Genomic DNA, 16,076 nt, shown 5'->3' on the forward strand with positions numbered 1-16,076 from the left:
TTACGAGGAACGTACCTCATTTGGGGTCTTAAAAGTTCATGTTCCGCGAAGTTCCTCAAAGTTCCACATTGAAAGAGCCTGTCACACATTCAGTGTTAGGATTTTTTTTAAGTGAAATCCATGGTAGATAGAAATTAATCATTTTTATTCATTAAAGGATTATCTTTATGAGTTAAACTAGCATATTTTAACCATCCTATGACCTTCCTAGTAGAAGTTGTTAGTAAGCCATTAGTATGTGATCCACATTTTTCCCATTTGTTCCACATTATGAAGGTGAGTTTTCCTCATTTTGGAGATGAAAGGTTGAGAGCTATGGTTTAGTCCACCATGGCAGATTAGTGAATCTGGGGGAGTAACTATTACATTTGTAATATTTTGTAAACAACTTACAATATATTAGCAACCACTCAAATTACACACATACTGTCAGCAGCATTTTATTAATCTAGCTGAGAGATTTTATATGAGGCAAAGGAGTTCTGTCTGTGTTATTTGGTTGTTGAGATATTTAGAAGAATATGAAAATGATATGCATAGAAATTAATATCATAAAAACATCAGTTAATATCTATTTACCTGAACTAGACAGAGGTAAAATATTAATGCAGCTCATTTTGCCATTGTGTAAGCTTTAAGATGAAATCTCTTAAAACCTTGTACATAGCGTGGTTTTAAAATTATTGATGTAAATAGGAACAAGTAGTATTTGATGCCCAGAGATGTCAGAAGGGGTTAACTGCAGATGCACCCGGACCTTTATCAATTTGGTTTTGTCAGAGGAAACTCCTGCTTCTTTAATCTCCTTAATTTCCTTGAAAAGGTAAACAGAACAGTGGAGAGTGAATGTAGAGTATATACAACAGCATATCTGGATTATTCAATCAAACAAAAACATATCTCCACCACTTAAAACAATATAAAATAAACTTTGTGCATACCTCAAATTTAAAAGGCTGCTATCCAAATTGCCCACATAATAATTAAACAATAAAAAATATTCTGCTGGATTCATTCCCAACCCATAAGCATTAAAATACACATTCGCACGCGAACATCTTCCATGCAATGTGGTTACTAAGCAACTAAACACAACCATTTGATTCTTCACCATTTATGCATTAGTAAAACAAAAATGTATACAACTGCAATTATTAGCTTGTATCAAATAATGCAGATACATGCAAGTCCAAGCTATTAATGGATCGACTTTCTATCTTTTAAAAAGAGCTTTAGCAACATGGCCTCGTTTAAGCCATAATTCTTGTCCGCTTGCAATGTGATGATCCGTCTCTGTTCTGCTTTCTCAGTGTCATTCTTTATGTCACCAAGCCTATCCTTGGGAAAAATTAGTTGAAGGGTCAAAAAAACAAAACTGTGATTACTCCCTGCCTATAGCACATGTTTGGTCAGTGCACTTTTCGTGTCCCCAGTATGCATGTGGTTGACATGTTCCCTTAGTCTGTCTCTAAGGGCTCTGTTGGTCTTTCTAATGTACAGTTTTCAACATTTCACACATTTTGCAAGATAAATAAGATTTCTTGTAGAACAATCCTCATAATGCCAGAATATATATTTCTTGATTGCAGTTGGATGTTCAAATGCATTATCATTGGCAATGTACCTACAATAATTACAATGAGTACAGACAAAAGTGCCTTCTCTTTCTTCTATAGTCTCACCCCTTGTTGCCCCTATTCAATGACATAACCGCCTCTTTAGAGTCTTAGTGCTCTTATAAGTGACCTTCAGGAAAAAGCTTATAATATCCCTAATAGTGTCATTAGCTATCAAAATATGGCAGTTATTTTGTATAATATTCATTATATATTTATTTTCAGATGTAAAAGGAATGCAAAGTCTGCAACCCTATTTTATATTTATTGGTTGATATTGTTTTAAGTGGTGCAGATACATTTTTGTTAGATTGATACTAAATGTGATTAATGTAGATTAATTATAAGCTAATTATCAAGTGAATTTGATTGGATTTCTTTTACTTAAATATGGCTTATTGAAATGTCTTTTATGTCTGATTAAGCGTGGTTGATCCACATGAAAGTACTTACATATTTTTACTGCATTTTGCTATATTCTATGCAATAAAAGTTTTGTATTTACTTCTGCCATGTTTGTTGTTCAGCTGGTGTTGCTGCTGATATTTTTTGATGGTATGGGGAGTTCAACTTTATCCTTAGCAGTGAATTTTATTTTTCTGTTTATTTGGATTATTATTATTGTTACCCTACCAGCTCACATCATAACAGCATGAATGCCGATGCATATTACTTACCCTCTTGTATTTTGATACTCTTTAGTAATTTTGTAACGTTTATAATGATAATCTCCCACTTCCATGATATTCTGCAATGTGTAGTTATGTCACTTATTAAAACTTGCTGCACTTTAGCCTTTGTATGATAGTTCCTCCCTGGGATTTATTAAACTCTGTGCAGGAATAGTGCTATTCCTGCATGGAGTGGTTCGTGTCAGTGTAGAACAGCATTGCACCTTGCATATGCATGAAGGTGCACTGCTGTTTAACCTACATGGACACGAACCATGAACGAGTGCAGGAGGTGTGTCCTTGTAGTGCATGGACACTAGACATATCCCCTGTACTCAGAAAGTGCTGTACGGCACTTTCTAAGCCAAACTGGCATAATATTAGAGCTTTAATCTAATATCATGCCAGCATTTCAGTGTCAGCAGACACTGAAATGAAAAAATGGATAATTTCAGTGTCTGCGGACACTGAAATAAAAACAGCAATAAGAAAGCAATGCAGGGGGTGTGTTACAGGTTCTGTGACACCCCCCTGCATTGCTAAAGTGCCGTACGGCACTCATACCTCTCAGCACAAGAAATCTGGAAAGAGCCAAAAATGGGGGGACAAAGGCCCCCAGATAGGGACAAATTTTAAATATTGCTCTGATAAACCCTTAGAAAGTGGCTAGAATAAAAGAAGTTGTGTTAACATACATTTTCCAAAGGCTATGAAGTCTAAAACTCAAATATTGGTCAGCATACCTCTCAACCACTCAGAGCAAAAAATCTGGACAAAGCCTAAAATGATGGGGAGACAAATATGGACAGATTTTAAATATTGCTCTCACACACTTAGAAAGTTGATAGATAACAGGATATGTATTAGCAGGAGTCCCTGAAGGATAGAAGCCTGAAAGCCAAATCAATGCCAGTATTTCATGATTGCAGTCCAAAGAAGTTGTCAGAACACCACAATACACATCCATATAACCTAATACCATAATAATATATAAACTTTTTTCCAGTAGCCTAATAAGTGTAGCTAAGTGGGCATGCACGTTATGGTCATCTGCTTAGCATAGCTTAAACATCCCATAGGAGCTAAATGCAAATAGGTTAAGTTTCCAACCTGAGGTAGTGTAGGAGTTAGAGTTGTGGATTTACATACAGGTATTCATAGTTCGAGTCCCAAGACAAGCGATTTGTTTTCCAATGTGAAAGTAGTGTTAAAATTATTTTAGTAAACTTAAATTATGTAACAACCTTTTTTTATCAACCAGATTAGTGTAGCAGTTCCAAAAGTGAGATGTCAGTGTAGAAAAGATGCGAAACCCCCCATATAAACACAAGTGCCCCATACAGTATAGTCACACAAGAATATAAGTTAATGAAAGCACATAGATGGATTTATGGAAGGTAAACGTTAAATTATAATGTATATATAAATATTATTGTATAATAAAAATATATAAGTATAATATGCTTAAATGTCTCTTCAGCACTCTGTATCCATCTGACCTCATTCTGCCCAGCAACAAAATAGTCAGTTCTGTCAAGTCTCGAACCCAGGATGCTGGCCTCTACAATAACAACAAAATACAACTGCACCATCTGAGCTGTGAAAAACTGCAATACTTTAACAAACATATCATGCATTTTGGTCATTTAACATTAATGAAAAAAAAAAAAAGTCCCAGCTGTCAAACCTATGGTTCTGAACACCACTGTCAGCCGAATGTACCACTACACTATCTGAGCTGCAGTCAAAAAGTGTTGTTTTTTCAAACATATCATGCAATAGAGGCATACAACATTAGAGAGAAAGCTTTCTTAAACCAGTAATGTGTTGTATATAGACATACACACACACATACACACACACACACACACACACACACACACACACACACACACACACACACACGCGGATATATATATATATATATATATATATATATATATATATATATATATGTTTATGTGTGTGTGTGTGTGTGTGTGTGTGTGTCTGTGTGTGCCTGATGAAACATATATATGAAAAAGTAGTCATAATATACATATACATATATAAAAATATAAAGGAAGGAACATCCCTCTCAACCTGATAGTGCAAGAAACCTGTACAAAGGCTGTAAAAGGGGGGTATGGGCCACATATAGGGACACATTTCAAATATTGCTGTCACAAATGAAGACATTTGCTACAGCAACAGGGTGCATTTCAGCAGACAATTTCTGAAGGATATGAGGATGGAAACTGAAATGTTATGTCATTATTCACTGACATAAATCCTTGGATCATCACCATGATTTGCCAGACAAACACAAATAAATTGTGTAACTGAACAAAAGTATGGGCCAAACATTCAGACATTTAGTGAAAATCCTGGCAGTGGAGAGGTATGCTCAGAACCCCTTAGTGCAATGAATCTGGACCAAGCTTGACAAAGTGGGGGGACAAAGGCATGAAAATAGGGACATATCCAAAATACGTGAGTAGATAAGCTGAGAAAGTTGATATAGTAACACTGTATGTCCTAACATATATCGACTGAAATATCACAATTCCAGGACTCAATTGCTTCCCATTAGTTAGTGACCTCAGTCCGCACATCATCCCACTGATGTGTCAGCAATACACAACAGTTATGGATACCAGACCAAAGATATCAGCCAGACACCTGGACATCCTACAAATATGTGGACATAACACAACAGTAGAGAAACCACACTGAGCTGCCTAGCAATGTCCAAACTGCAATCAGACTGACATACACTACCCAAGTCCAGCTCTGGGGCTGTACACATGCAGTAGCAAATATAACAGGCACTACAGGGATGTAACACTACTGGAAAACAGACACTGGTGTGAAAGTTCATACCCCCCAATAAATTGCACAACAGTGACAGTGACATACCAGTAAACAAACTGAACACTACAGTATAATGACTGTGTGAGCAACAAAATCCCGTTTGCCACTCACACATTACCCCTACATATACTGCCCCAAGTCACAGTGTAGTGGGAATTGTGAGGTGTTATGGGATATGTCACGGTCTGCATGTACAAACATATACAGACGATAGGGAACCAGAAACTGGAGCAGTATGCAAAGTCAGATAGAAAGGGCTTATGACACTCACATGTACACCCGCCCTACACAGCCTAAATAACATGTACACAATGCACTGCTACACAATTCTGACAGTCCTTTAACAATGGGAAGACATACACAGACCTCTCAAATATACAGTTTCCCACAGAATGTATAGGCACAGTACTCCTATCTATGGCTGCTTCCTTGTTACATGTCTGGGGGTCTATGACATCACTGGGATGGTAGCAGAAATTAATGCAATACATAATGATACTAAATACTTCTAAACTTTTTAGTGCATGACATCTAGACAAAGCCTCACATAATTGGGGGACAGAGGCCCAAACACAGGGGTATATTGGACAAATTGCTGTGATAAATGTAGACAGTTGCTGGTGTTAGTGGCTTTGTTGTAACATATCTTTTTTTAGGGACATGAAGTCAGTAACACCAATGGATGTTAGCATTTACTGACTGCATTCCCCAGAGTATCCTACCAATTAGCCAAGGATAACAACTGTCTAGGGAACAGACCAAACATATGAGCCATGCATCTGGACAGGGTCTAGGCCTCTGGACAGTGTAAATGTATGACTGCAGTGATGTAACAGAATGGAAATCCCCTGACAGCTGCCAAACATGTCACCCAGCACCTTATGAAGTGCAGTAAGACCAACATGACACTCCTTCACATCACCTCTGGGAAATTACCCATGTATATTCAAATACAGCATGCACTACAGTGATGGAACTGTAGTGAAAAGCAGAGAGTGGTGCAAAAATGTCCACCCAAAAACATTTGCAACACAGTCGCAGCAACATACCAGTACCCAAAATGAACTCTAGAGTAGAACGACTCTCTCAACAAACATATCCTGATTGCCAGTCACATACTACACCAACATATACTGGCCCAATTCACAGTGTATTGGGAATCCTGAGGTGTTACTGGACATTTCATAGTTAGCCCCTACAAGCATGTAGACATGACAGATCGCCAGCAGCTGTAGCAGCATGCAGAGTCAGATAGGTAAAGGATGTATGGTACTCACATATTCTACTCTCCCTACCCAACCCAACAAACGTCTACAGACAATACTGCTACACAATCTTGGCAGTCTGTTCACAATGGCCAGACAGACATAACTGTCATACGTACAGATGTCCACAGATTTACCAGGGTGTGGAACCATAATCCTGGCAACCACTGCGTACCATGGCCAGGTGTCTGCCAGGTCACTGGCATGATAACTGGAGTGCAATTGGTAATTAGTGATATACCATAACTCTGCACCTTGTAGTGCAGGACATCCAGATAATGCATGACGTACTTGTGGGACAGGGGGATGGAAAGAGGGCCATATCACACATAATGGTGTTACAAACTGAAACCGTAGCTGGTGTTCCATATTTTGTTGCAACATAAAATCCCTGAATGATATGATGTTTAGAACACCAATGGATGTCAACAGTTACTGACTACAATCCTCACATTATCCTATGAACTCCACAGAAACAGACATTGTTTGAGAAACAGACCAAGCATAATAGGCAAACATCTGTCCAGTCTGTGGACAACATGCCAGTTGAGAGGTATGTCAGAGGCATATCACTGTCAGATGTCAAGTCACCCAGTAAATGCATGTCGAGACTAACCCTGTCAATCTAGCAACCCTCCATGTGTATAACAGCACTAATGACATACAATCTGTACCAAGTTCTGGAGCTTTGTCCCCCATGTTGTTGGCCTGTCTCTACATGTCCTGTCCTGTGAGGCATTTCCACCTATTGTCTGTGAAGCTGTAGCCCCCACACCTCCATAATGTCCCCCGCACAGGCAAGGAAAATGGGCAAGGCCCACATGAAGGGCATCCCATATGTTGTAACTAGCGGCAGTGTCCAGGCCCACACCACAACACTATGTTTTATGGCCTCAGCAATACCCGACAGGACAGCATCAACCCCCTCAAGGTAGGCTGAATGCCTCTGGTGGATAGCAGCAATACACAACTACAATCACAGGTGAAAATAATTAGCAGATGGGCTAAGAAGGAACAGATGCCTCATTGGAAGCCCTGTCACCTTGTTCTGCACAAGCAAATAAGGTCACATGTGATATAGCCTAAGTCTGTCTTTGAGTGCAAACTGGAGACATACACCAAGACCAATAACTAGACCTTCCAGATGTGCATCTGCAATTCCAGAGGCAACACACATATCTGATCTGTAGTGGTGGTCAATAACACCACATACACATATGACATGCATATAGGTAACTGGCTGGAGACAGGTGAAGTGTAAACATCACCCCCCTGTCCCCCCATAGATACACATGTGCATTTACAGCACCTGCTCCCCTCCCCTCATGATCAGGAAGCAGGTCTGTAATGCCCTTTCAGAGGCAACACATGGAGGTCTCCATAGGCCTGATACCATTCCTGGCTGCATCCAACATGAACACAGGCATGGGCTCTCAGACCCATTCTGCAGGGTAGTCAACCACAGCCTGAACAGCAGTGTCATCCCATCTGCACAGAGGACAGACAAAAAGTTGATAGAAAACAGGTTATGTATTAGCATTAGTGTTCAGAAGGATACAAGTCTGAAACTGAAATGTATGCCAAAATGTCATGACAGCAGTCCTCAATGACATGGCCGAAAACTACAATACTCTCCATTTAATATAGTAATATAATATTAATATCCAATAGGCAATAAATAAAAATATACAGCTTAAATTCTCAAACCAAGATAGTGTAGTGGTCAGAGCCCCAGCTTTGAATGCAGGTGTACACAGTTCGAGTAATACAACGGCCAATCAAATTTTGCATAGGAAAGCAGTGTTAAAAGTGCTATGTTCACATTATAATATGTGGTAAGTCACCCAGGGTAGGGAAGCTGGTGTAAAATAGATGTGTGAGTGCATATAACATGTGAAAACACCCATGTATACACGTGTCCATACAGTATAGTTACACCCCTTGCTACTATAATGAAAGCACATACAACCATGTCAAGTAAGGCAAATCATATCATGCTTAGCAGGTTTAACAACACATTTCTGTTGTCCTCACCCTTCTCTATGGAGTTTGAGTGTCCAAATTCACCTGCAAAGTCTGAACAAATGCACAGCTGTTGCTGTATAAGAAATGGACAGCTATGGACCTTCTGTACACCTATCCTGCACATCCGTAGCTATCTTCCATATTGATTATCCATCTGTGTCCCCCTTTTTCACCACTTTCCTATCACCCCTTTCTCTTTCCTTTTAAAGAATTAGTGTGGGTGTAAGCATGAGTAAGCGGTTGTAAAATTACCAGCCCTGCCAGGTCTTAAACCCAGGGCCCTGTACACCATACTGCAAAGTAGAAATGCTTAGCATGTAGGGCAATGCAGGGCCAAACCAAATGAGGATACAGTAACAAATGGCCAGCATATGGGTGAAACCAAAAAAGGCACAAATACAACAAACAGAGTTAAACCAAGCCATAAAAATGGCTAGAATAATTTATTGTCCATACCGGTTTCTGCAAAATAGCCTTCATCAGTGGAATACCTTGAAACAATGAGTACTCATTTCTACATATATAGACCCATCCACCAATGGGAAGTACAGCCCTCCCCACAACATAATTAATCAACAAAACCTCCTTCAATTAAGCACCAATAATGATTGTAATGCAATACAAAAGTGGAAATACAGATCATTACAATTAATACATACTGAAAGAATCCACGCAGGAAAACATAATTTTTATGCAAATAAAAAATAAAAAATAAAAATAATAACAAATAAAGGAAAAAATGTAGAGAAAAACAATAAAGAAAAAATAAAGAAAAAAATACAACACTATAAATGGTCATTTAATCCAGGTTGAAAAAGTCCCCCCAGCTTAATGATCCAAATTTTTTCTTTTCTATTCAGGATACTAAGCCAACCTTGCATGTTATTCCTATTATCAGCAATATTATCAATGATCATAAAGTGAAATTCTGCATTCGTGTGTGTCAAGCAGTGCGTGTATAAGGCATTAGTTTCCCGTTTATTACTTATGTCACTACGATGTTCTGACATACGTATTCTTAGTAGACGAGATGTCTGACCAACATAAAAGGCTGAATATTTGCAGGTAGCCAAATATATAATACAGTCAGTTCCACAAGTCCCAAAAAATTTGATATCATACACTTTACTGGTATTTTTACTTGTAAATTGTTTCAATTTGTTAACATAACGGCATGAAGAACAATGTCCATAGGGATAGGTGCCAAACAGAGTGTCCCCAGGCAGGGTAAGCTGTTGGTTTATAGCACCCCCACTACCAGTATGTTTGAAATGGGGAAAAGTGGGAACCCAACGTTTTGCCTTTCCTAAATGAAAATTGACATCTGGTCCCTAAGATAGGTCATAGGTCGTCATTTGCTAAAAAATATTCCAGTGTTTTGTGAATAGTATCTTTGATAATATTGGTATTTCACCCATATGTGGTGATGAACCTGATGGTATCACTGGCATCCCCCCTGGTTTTAGTCTTGTAGTCCAGTAGAGACATCCTATCTTGATTACTGGCCCAATTATTAGCAGAGATGCTGTCAAAGTCCCTGTATCCCCTACTCCGTAATCTGTCACAGAGGTCCTGTCAAGAAGAGTCATAATCCTCTTGAGTAGAACTAATTCTCTTCATACGAAGAAACTGGGATTTCAGGATTTTGTGGATGAAATGGCTAGGATGTAAACTGGTGGAATGAAGCAGGTTATTGTATTGAGGGTATTTACGAAAAACTTTGGCACTCACAGTATTATCCATATTTCTCCTAACGGTAACATCCAAAAAGTTAATTTCATTAATATCTGAACTCAAAGTGAATTTGATACCCCACTTATTATCATTAAGGCACTGTACAACCTCGAGAAGAAAACCCATATCAGCTCGCCATAACATTCAGCAATCATCCAGATATCTCTGCCAGATGTCATTTTCATAAATATATAGATAATGAGAGGAATCATATATTAGTTGCTATTCCACAAAGGCGATGAACAAGTCTGCATAGATCAGTGCAAATGAGGCACCCATCACGGTGCCCTGAATCTGCCAGTAGCATTCCCCCTAAAAATAAAAAACATTTTTGTTCAGCACATGCTCCGCCATACACAGGAGTAAAGTGTTGAACCCTGCTGGATACAAACTGGCACGCTCCAGCCAAAATTGTAAGGCCTGAAGACTAGCTCAATTGGAAATGTTGGTGTACAGGGCCTTGACATCCAAAGTGCATAAGAGCCACCCAGGTTCCAGCTGTGTTTCTGACAAAATTTTCAAAAACTGTGTGGTGTCTTGTATACCTGCCCAGATGAGATTCAATAGGGGTTTGAGATATTGGGTCAGAAAAGCCGAGAGAGGTTCAGCTAATGAGCCAATCCCAGAAACAATGGGCCGACCTGGTGGTTTAGTAAGACATTTATGAATTTTGGGCAAAAGGTACATAATTTGCTTCTGGGGATCCCTGACAGTTAAATGGGATTTAACTGTCTCTGTGATAATACCCTCATCAACAGCTTGACTCAGAAAAGAATCAATGTCCTTCTTAAAGTTCAATGTGGGATCCAAGGGCATAGCCATATTGACGTGAGGTGGACAACCGTCCCTTACCCTCGTCAAGATAATAATCCATGTCTAATATGATGACTGCCCCTCCCTTGTCCACAGGTACAATGACCACCCTACGATCATCCTTAAGCTCCTGTAACACTTGCTGTTGCCCAATAGTTAGGTTATGACCCAATACCAAAGACTCACCAGTTTTGAAATGTAAATCTTTGAGCACAGCCTGTAAAAAGATGGACATGTTTATTCATAGCTGGCTGAAAATTGGACTTATGGAATATGAACTCAGTAGATCTTTGAGAGTTGTCGCTAGAAAAAAAACAGTTTAAGTCTGTGGCAAAAATCATATAGGTCAGATACCATGTAAGTGTCATCCACAAAAAAGCTGGGCACAAAGTTTAAACCTTTATTAAGAAGCTGCTTCTGCTCTTCCATTAAAATTACACTGGATATATTCAAAACATTGTGACAATTGTTGGCTAGTGTGTCATTAAAGTCTGTATTAGTCCCTCCACCTTAACTATTCCTGTTCCTGTGTTTCCTACCACCCCGTCTCCCACTACATCTAAAGGGTGATCCACATTACGTTGTTTATTTGGGTTGGATGATTCCCGGGTGCTGGCACTGTGTAAATCAGTAGCTGATGATTCCTCAGCAGAAGTGCTGCTAAGATAGGTATCTGTCCTTTTCAAAATGGATCTGGGTCTCTTCTTGCTATTTGCCCCAACTGGTTTACTGGTCTCAGAAAATCTCACTGTTTTGGACAACTCGAAAGGTTTGCTCCTGTGATAATACGTTACATACCTATTGAATTTCCTTATTTTTTTATCCCGTGTCTGTTTCTCAAATGTGAGAAGCTCCTTTGATAACTTGTTCAAGCAAACAGTGTAATGAGTTTCACCCTCATGTTGTTTTGATTCTTCACAGAGAGTTTTAACTTCCGCAATATTCATGTCAATCATCCAATCATAATATGAGCTCAGGATGTGTACAAAGGACATGGAAGCCTACTTGAATGCCAGTTTCCAGTATTTAACCAACGCATCATCCATCTTGCCCACTAAGGGCTGAATACTGACCCTGATTCCTCTGGGCATCATATCCTTGTTCTCATAAGCTCTGAAAAGCTTCAGATGACAAATATTCATTCTGAGGGTTTTCATCCCCCTACCTAGCTTACTGAATGCAAGATTGCATCCGTCAACTGGATCCATAATGGAAGCATCCTTATCAGTGCCATTCTCATTCGAGATGCCAAACACTCTTATGTCATTTCTATCGGCACATAGGCCATTCAAAATAGATTCTAGATCCATGGCAATAAGCTCACATCCAACCAACTATTCCAACAAAAAGCAGTGAACTAGGATGCCACCAGAGGCTCAGTAACCTTGTTCGAACAAACTACCAAAGGAACCCCAAATTCCAAAAACTGATAAGTATCCCAAATACATATAAAAACCCACCCCAAAAGGAGGGAACCTCATATGAACCCCATATGAAAAAACAGTAGGGAAAGTAATCCCAGACTGGGTAACACAAAACCTCAAAGAGATTTTTTTCTGAGACCAGAGTTCCAGGTGCAAAATGACCAAAAGAGACCAGATTCAAATGATGAAAAACTGACCATAAGTCACAAAAATGTTGATGGATTCTAATCTAGTAGATTAGTATAAAGTTATATGATATCCCAATCCTTTTAATGATCGAAGACACTGTCTGGACAAATTCAATGATACATCCAAAGTTCACCACTAGTAGCCTTGACAATTCATTAGCCATTGCACAGCCACCCCCCCCCCCCCAACCTTGGTTTACAATCTACTCCCCACAATAAATACCTCTATTTAATCTCTGTAAACCTAACTTCTCTGTGGAACCTCTTCTCCTATGAGTGCACCTCCCTCCTTTTTCCACTAGGTGACAGCATACTCCTGATAAAAAAAAAACAGCAATAATCCCTTCTCCCTGCTCCACTAATTTACTCTGCATAAAACGTGTCTCTGCCCTACACTAAGGAATCAATAAATTATCTCCCCACACTTATGCACATTCTTTTAGAGAGTTTTTCACTAACCAAACATAAAGTCCTAAGTTATTAACTGTAAAACAAAGTTTGTAATCATATACCTGCACCCCTGCAGTAGTTCTCCTTCTCCAGCCTCAGGTCACTGATTGTTTTTTGGGCCTTCCCGCCTTCTTGGCTCTACTTCCCTCCCCCATCCTCCTCTCCCTTCCTAAATCTCCCCTTACTTATCCCCTCCCCCAAGGCTTATTCCCGCCCTGAATGTTATTTCACCAGGCCGATATCTGAGGTGCCATTTTTAAATGTGGGACACACGCATCCTCCTTCCTCTGTGCATTCGGCCCTGTGTCTAGGCTGCTGCTCTCGCTTCCTGGTAAGTGTAGCACAAGAGAAAATGAAAAATAAGTACAACAGAGTCAAAAGTATCTATGCTTAATGCGTATATGTTACTAAAAGTTTCTGAAACTCTTTAATCATAATGCTGCCTTTAATTTTGCTGTATTAATGCTTGATGTGTATTTGTTGTTACAAACTACTGAAACTATCTAATTATACTGATGCCTTTAACATTGCTGTTTAAAGTTTTATAACTACCCTATCTCACCTTAGAGTTGGGTTTGAGTTACTCGCTGCTCTGGTAGAACAGCGTGCATTCTTGTGTTGTATGCCCTCTTTGTCTAGCGTCTGCATTTGTGTTCATATTTTTAGGCTTTTGGGTATGGTTTACCAATGCTCTGGTAGAAGCAGCATGTAATTTAATGTCCTCTGCTCCTTTTGCTTAGTGTATGCTTTATTGTGTCTGTTAAGCTGCATTAGAAGCTGCTCACAATGCTAGCATCTTAGCGTGTTTTATTGAGGTGTTTGTTAAGCAGCATTAGAAGCTGCACACAACGCTAGTGTCCTAGCAAGTTTATTGATCATCGTCGACAATATTTCTTGGTCCAAGTGCTTCCCCATTGCCTAGGAACAGAAATTGTTCACTCTATACTTAAAGATGACTTTTGCTATCTGCTTACACGGCTCTCAGCGTTAGAATCTCAGCGACCATTGATTTTAATCAGATAACTACTTAACAGTGTCTTTTACCCGTAGACGTGGCTTCTAGTTTTAAATCCTTAGGGACCATTGATTTTTAACCTGCAACTGCCTTATTCAACTGCCGACAAGCCATTCTTAGCACTAGAATCTTAGCGACCATTGATTTTAGCAGTAAACTTAACAGTGTCGGTTTACCTGTAGACACGGCTTTTTACCTCTAAAACCTTAGCAACCATTTATTTTTGTAACCTGCAGTTGTATAGTGTGTCTTTTACCTGCTGGCATGACATTTTGTCTTAGAACCGTAGCAACCATTGCCTTTAAACTTGCTATTGCATAACAGTGTCATTTCCACCCAACTGAATTAGAATATTATTGTCTGCTGTTTTAGCAACATAGTCTCAGTATTATTATAGGCATTGCTTTTTGCTGCCATGTATTTATATATTGCTATCCCTAAGGCCTGCCTCAACTGACTGTCATTATGTGTTTATAACTGAATATAATAACTGTATTTACCTGTAGTCACTGCCTTGGATAATTTTCCTGCCTAGGAATATTGCTTATTTATTGCTATTTGGGTGACAAAAATGGTCTCTGATTACATTAAGCGAATATTTATTTATTTTTTTGCTTAGCACCTGTAATCCTGCTACCTATCTATTGTTTGCATGTTGGCTTGTAAGAAGTTTATCATAACTTGTGGACCTTCTACTGCACAACTGTTTCCACCTTTCATTTTTCCTACCTCTCTGCTTCATTATTCCCTTTCCCTCAGACTACACTTCTGTCCCTTCACCCTTTCTCTCCTCCTCCTACTCCACACTGTAAAATACCCTCCTCTACTCTGTATTCACTTCTTTCTGCACTGTCTTTCTTCATATTTTCCCCCTTCCCCATTTTTTTACTTTTTGTTTTTTTTCTCACTCTCCTTTTCAGCTGCTCCCCAGGCTGTTTCCTCCTTCTTCACCGCCAGACAGAATATCCCTCCTTTCAAAGAGAAGATGTCCGTGGACAATCTGCTTGATCTATATTAATTTTACTGGGACCCTATCTCCCCTTGCTAAGGAGACTCAGTGTATGTAATCTGTCTTACATATGTTTTTCTAGCATCTACCTAAACTTGAGCAGCATTCTACCTCGATGCGCGTGAAAGTAGCCTACCACTGGCCATTGCACAGGCCCCCCCAACATTGGTTTACAATCTACTCCCCACAATACCTCTATTTAATCTCTGTAAACCTAACTTCTCTGTGGAACCTCTTCTCCTCTGAGTGCACCTCCCTCCTTTTTCCACTAGGTGGCAGCATACTCCTGATAAAAAGACCAGGAATAATCCCTTCTCCCTGCTCCACTAATTTACTCTGCATAAAAAGTGTTTCTGCCCTACACTAAGGAATCAATAAATTACCTCCCCACACTTATGCACATTCTTTTAGAGAGTTTTTCACTAACCAAACATAAAGTCCTAAGTTATTAACTGTAAAACAAAGTTTGTAACCATATTCCTGCACCTCTGCAGTAGTTCTCCTTCTCCAGCCTCAGGTCACTGACTGTTTTTTGGGCCTTCCCGCCTTCTTGGCTCTTCCCGCTCCATTCGCCCTGCGGGCTCACTCCGCTCCCCTACCCTGGCCCCAATTTCCACCCGCCCCCAGTGATTCTACATTTATCCCCTCCTACGAGCCCCTCCCTCTCCACCAACCAATCCTGACACACCTTTCCCTCTCCCCTTCCTCCAACCTACCTAAGTCTCACTACCACTCCCCCCACACACCTAATATCACATTACCCTCTTCTCTATCACTTCTAACTGACTCCAACTACCATGCTCAACCATCCTCCCAAAGTCTTTTCTTCTCATCCTTCCTCTTCATTCTATTATCTCTATACCAAATCACCTCCTATACTGATTTCCATTTAATCTCTCCCCCTTTTGCTCCCCAGCACCACCTTATATCCCACTTCCACAACATCTCAGCATCTTTAGTTCCCTCCCACCCTATCCTTCTCTTAAAATTAAAACTTTTTCCAATCTCAAATA

This window comes from Protopterus annectens, chromosome 1.part2 (genome assembly GCF_019279795.1).
Source record: "Protopterus annectens isolate FY-2018-M chromosome 1.part2, PAN1.0, whole genome shotgun sequence".
Taxonomy (NCBI): domain Eukaryota; kingdom Metazoa; phylum Chordata; order Ceratodontiformes; family Protopteridae; genus Protopterus; species Protopterus annectens.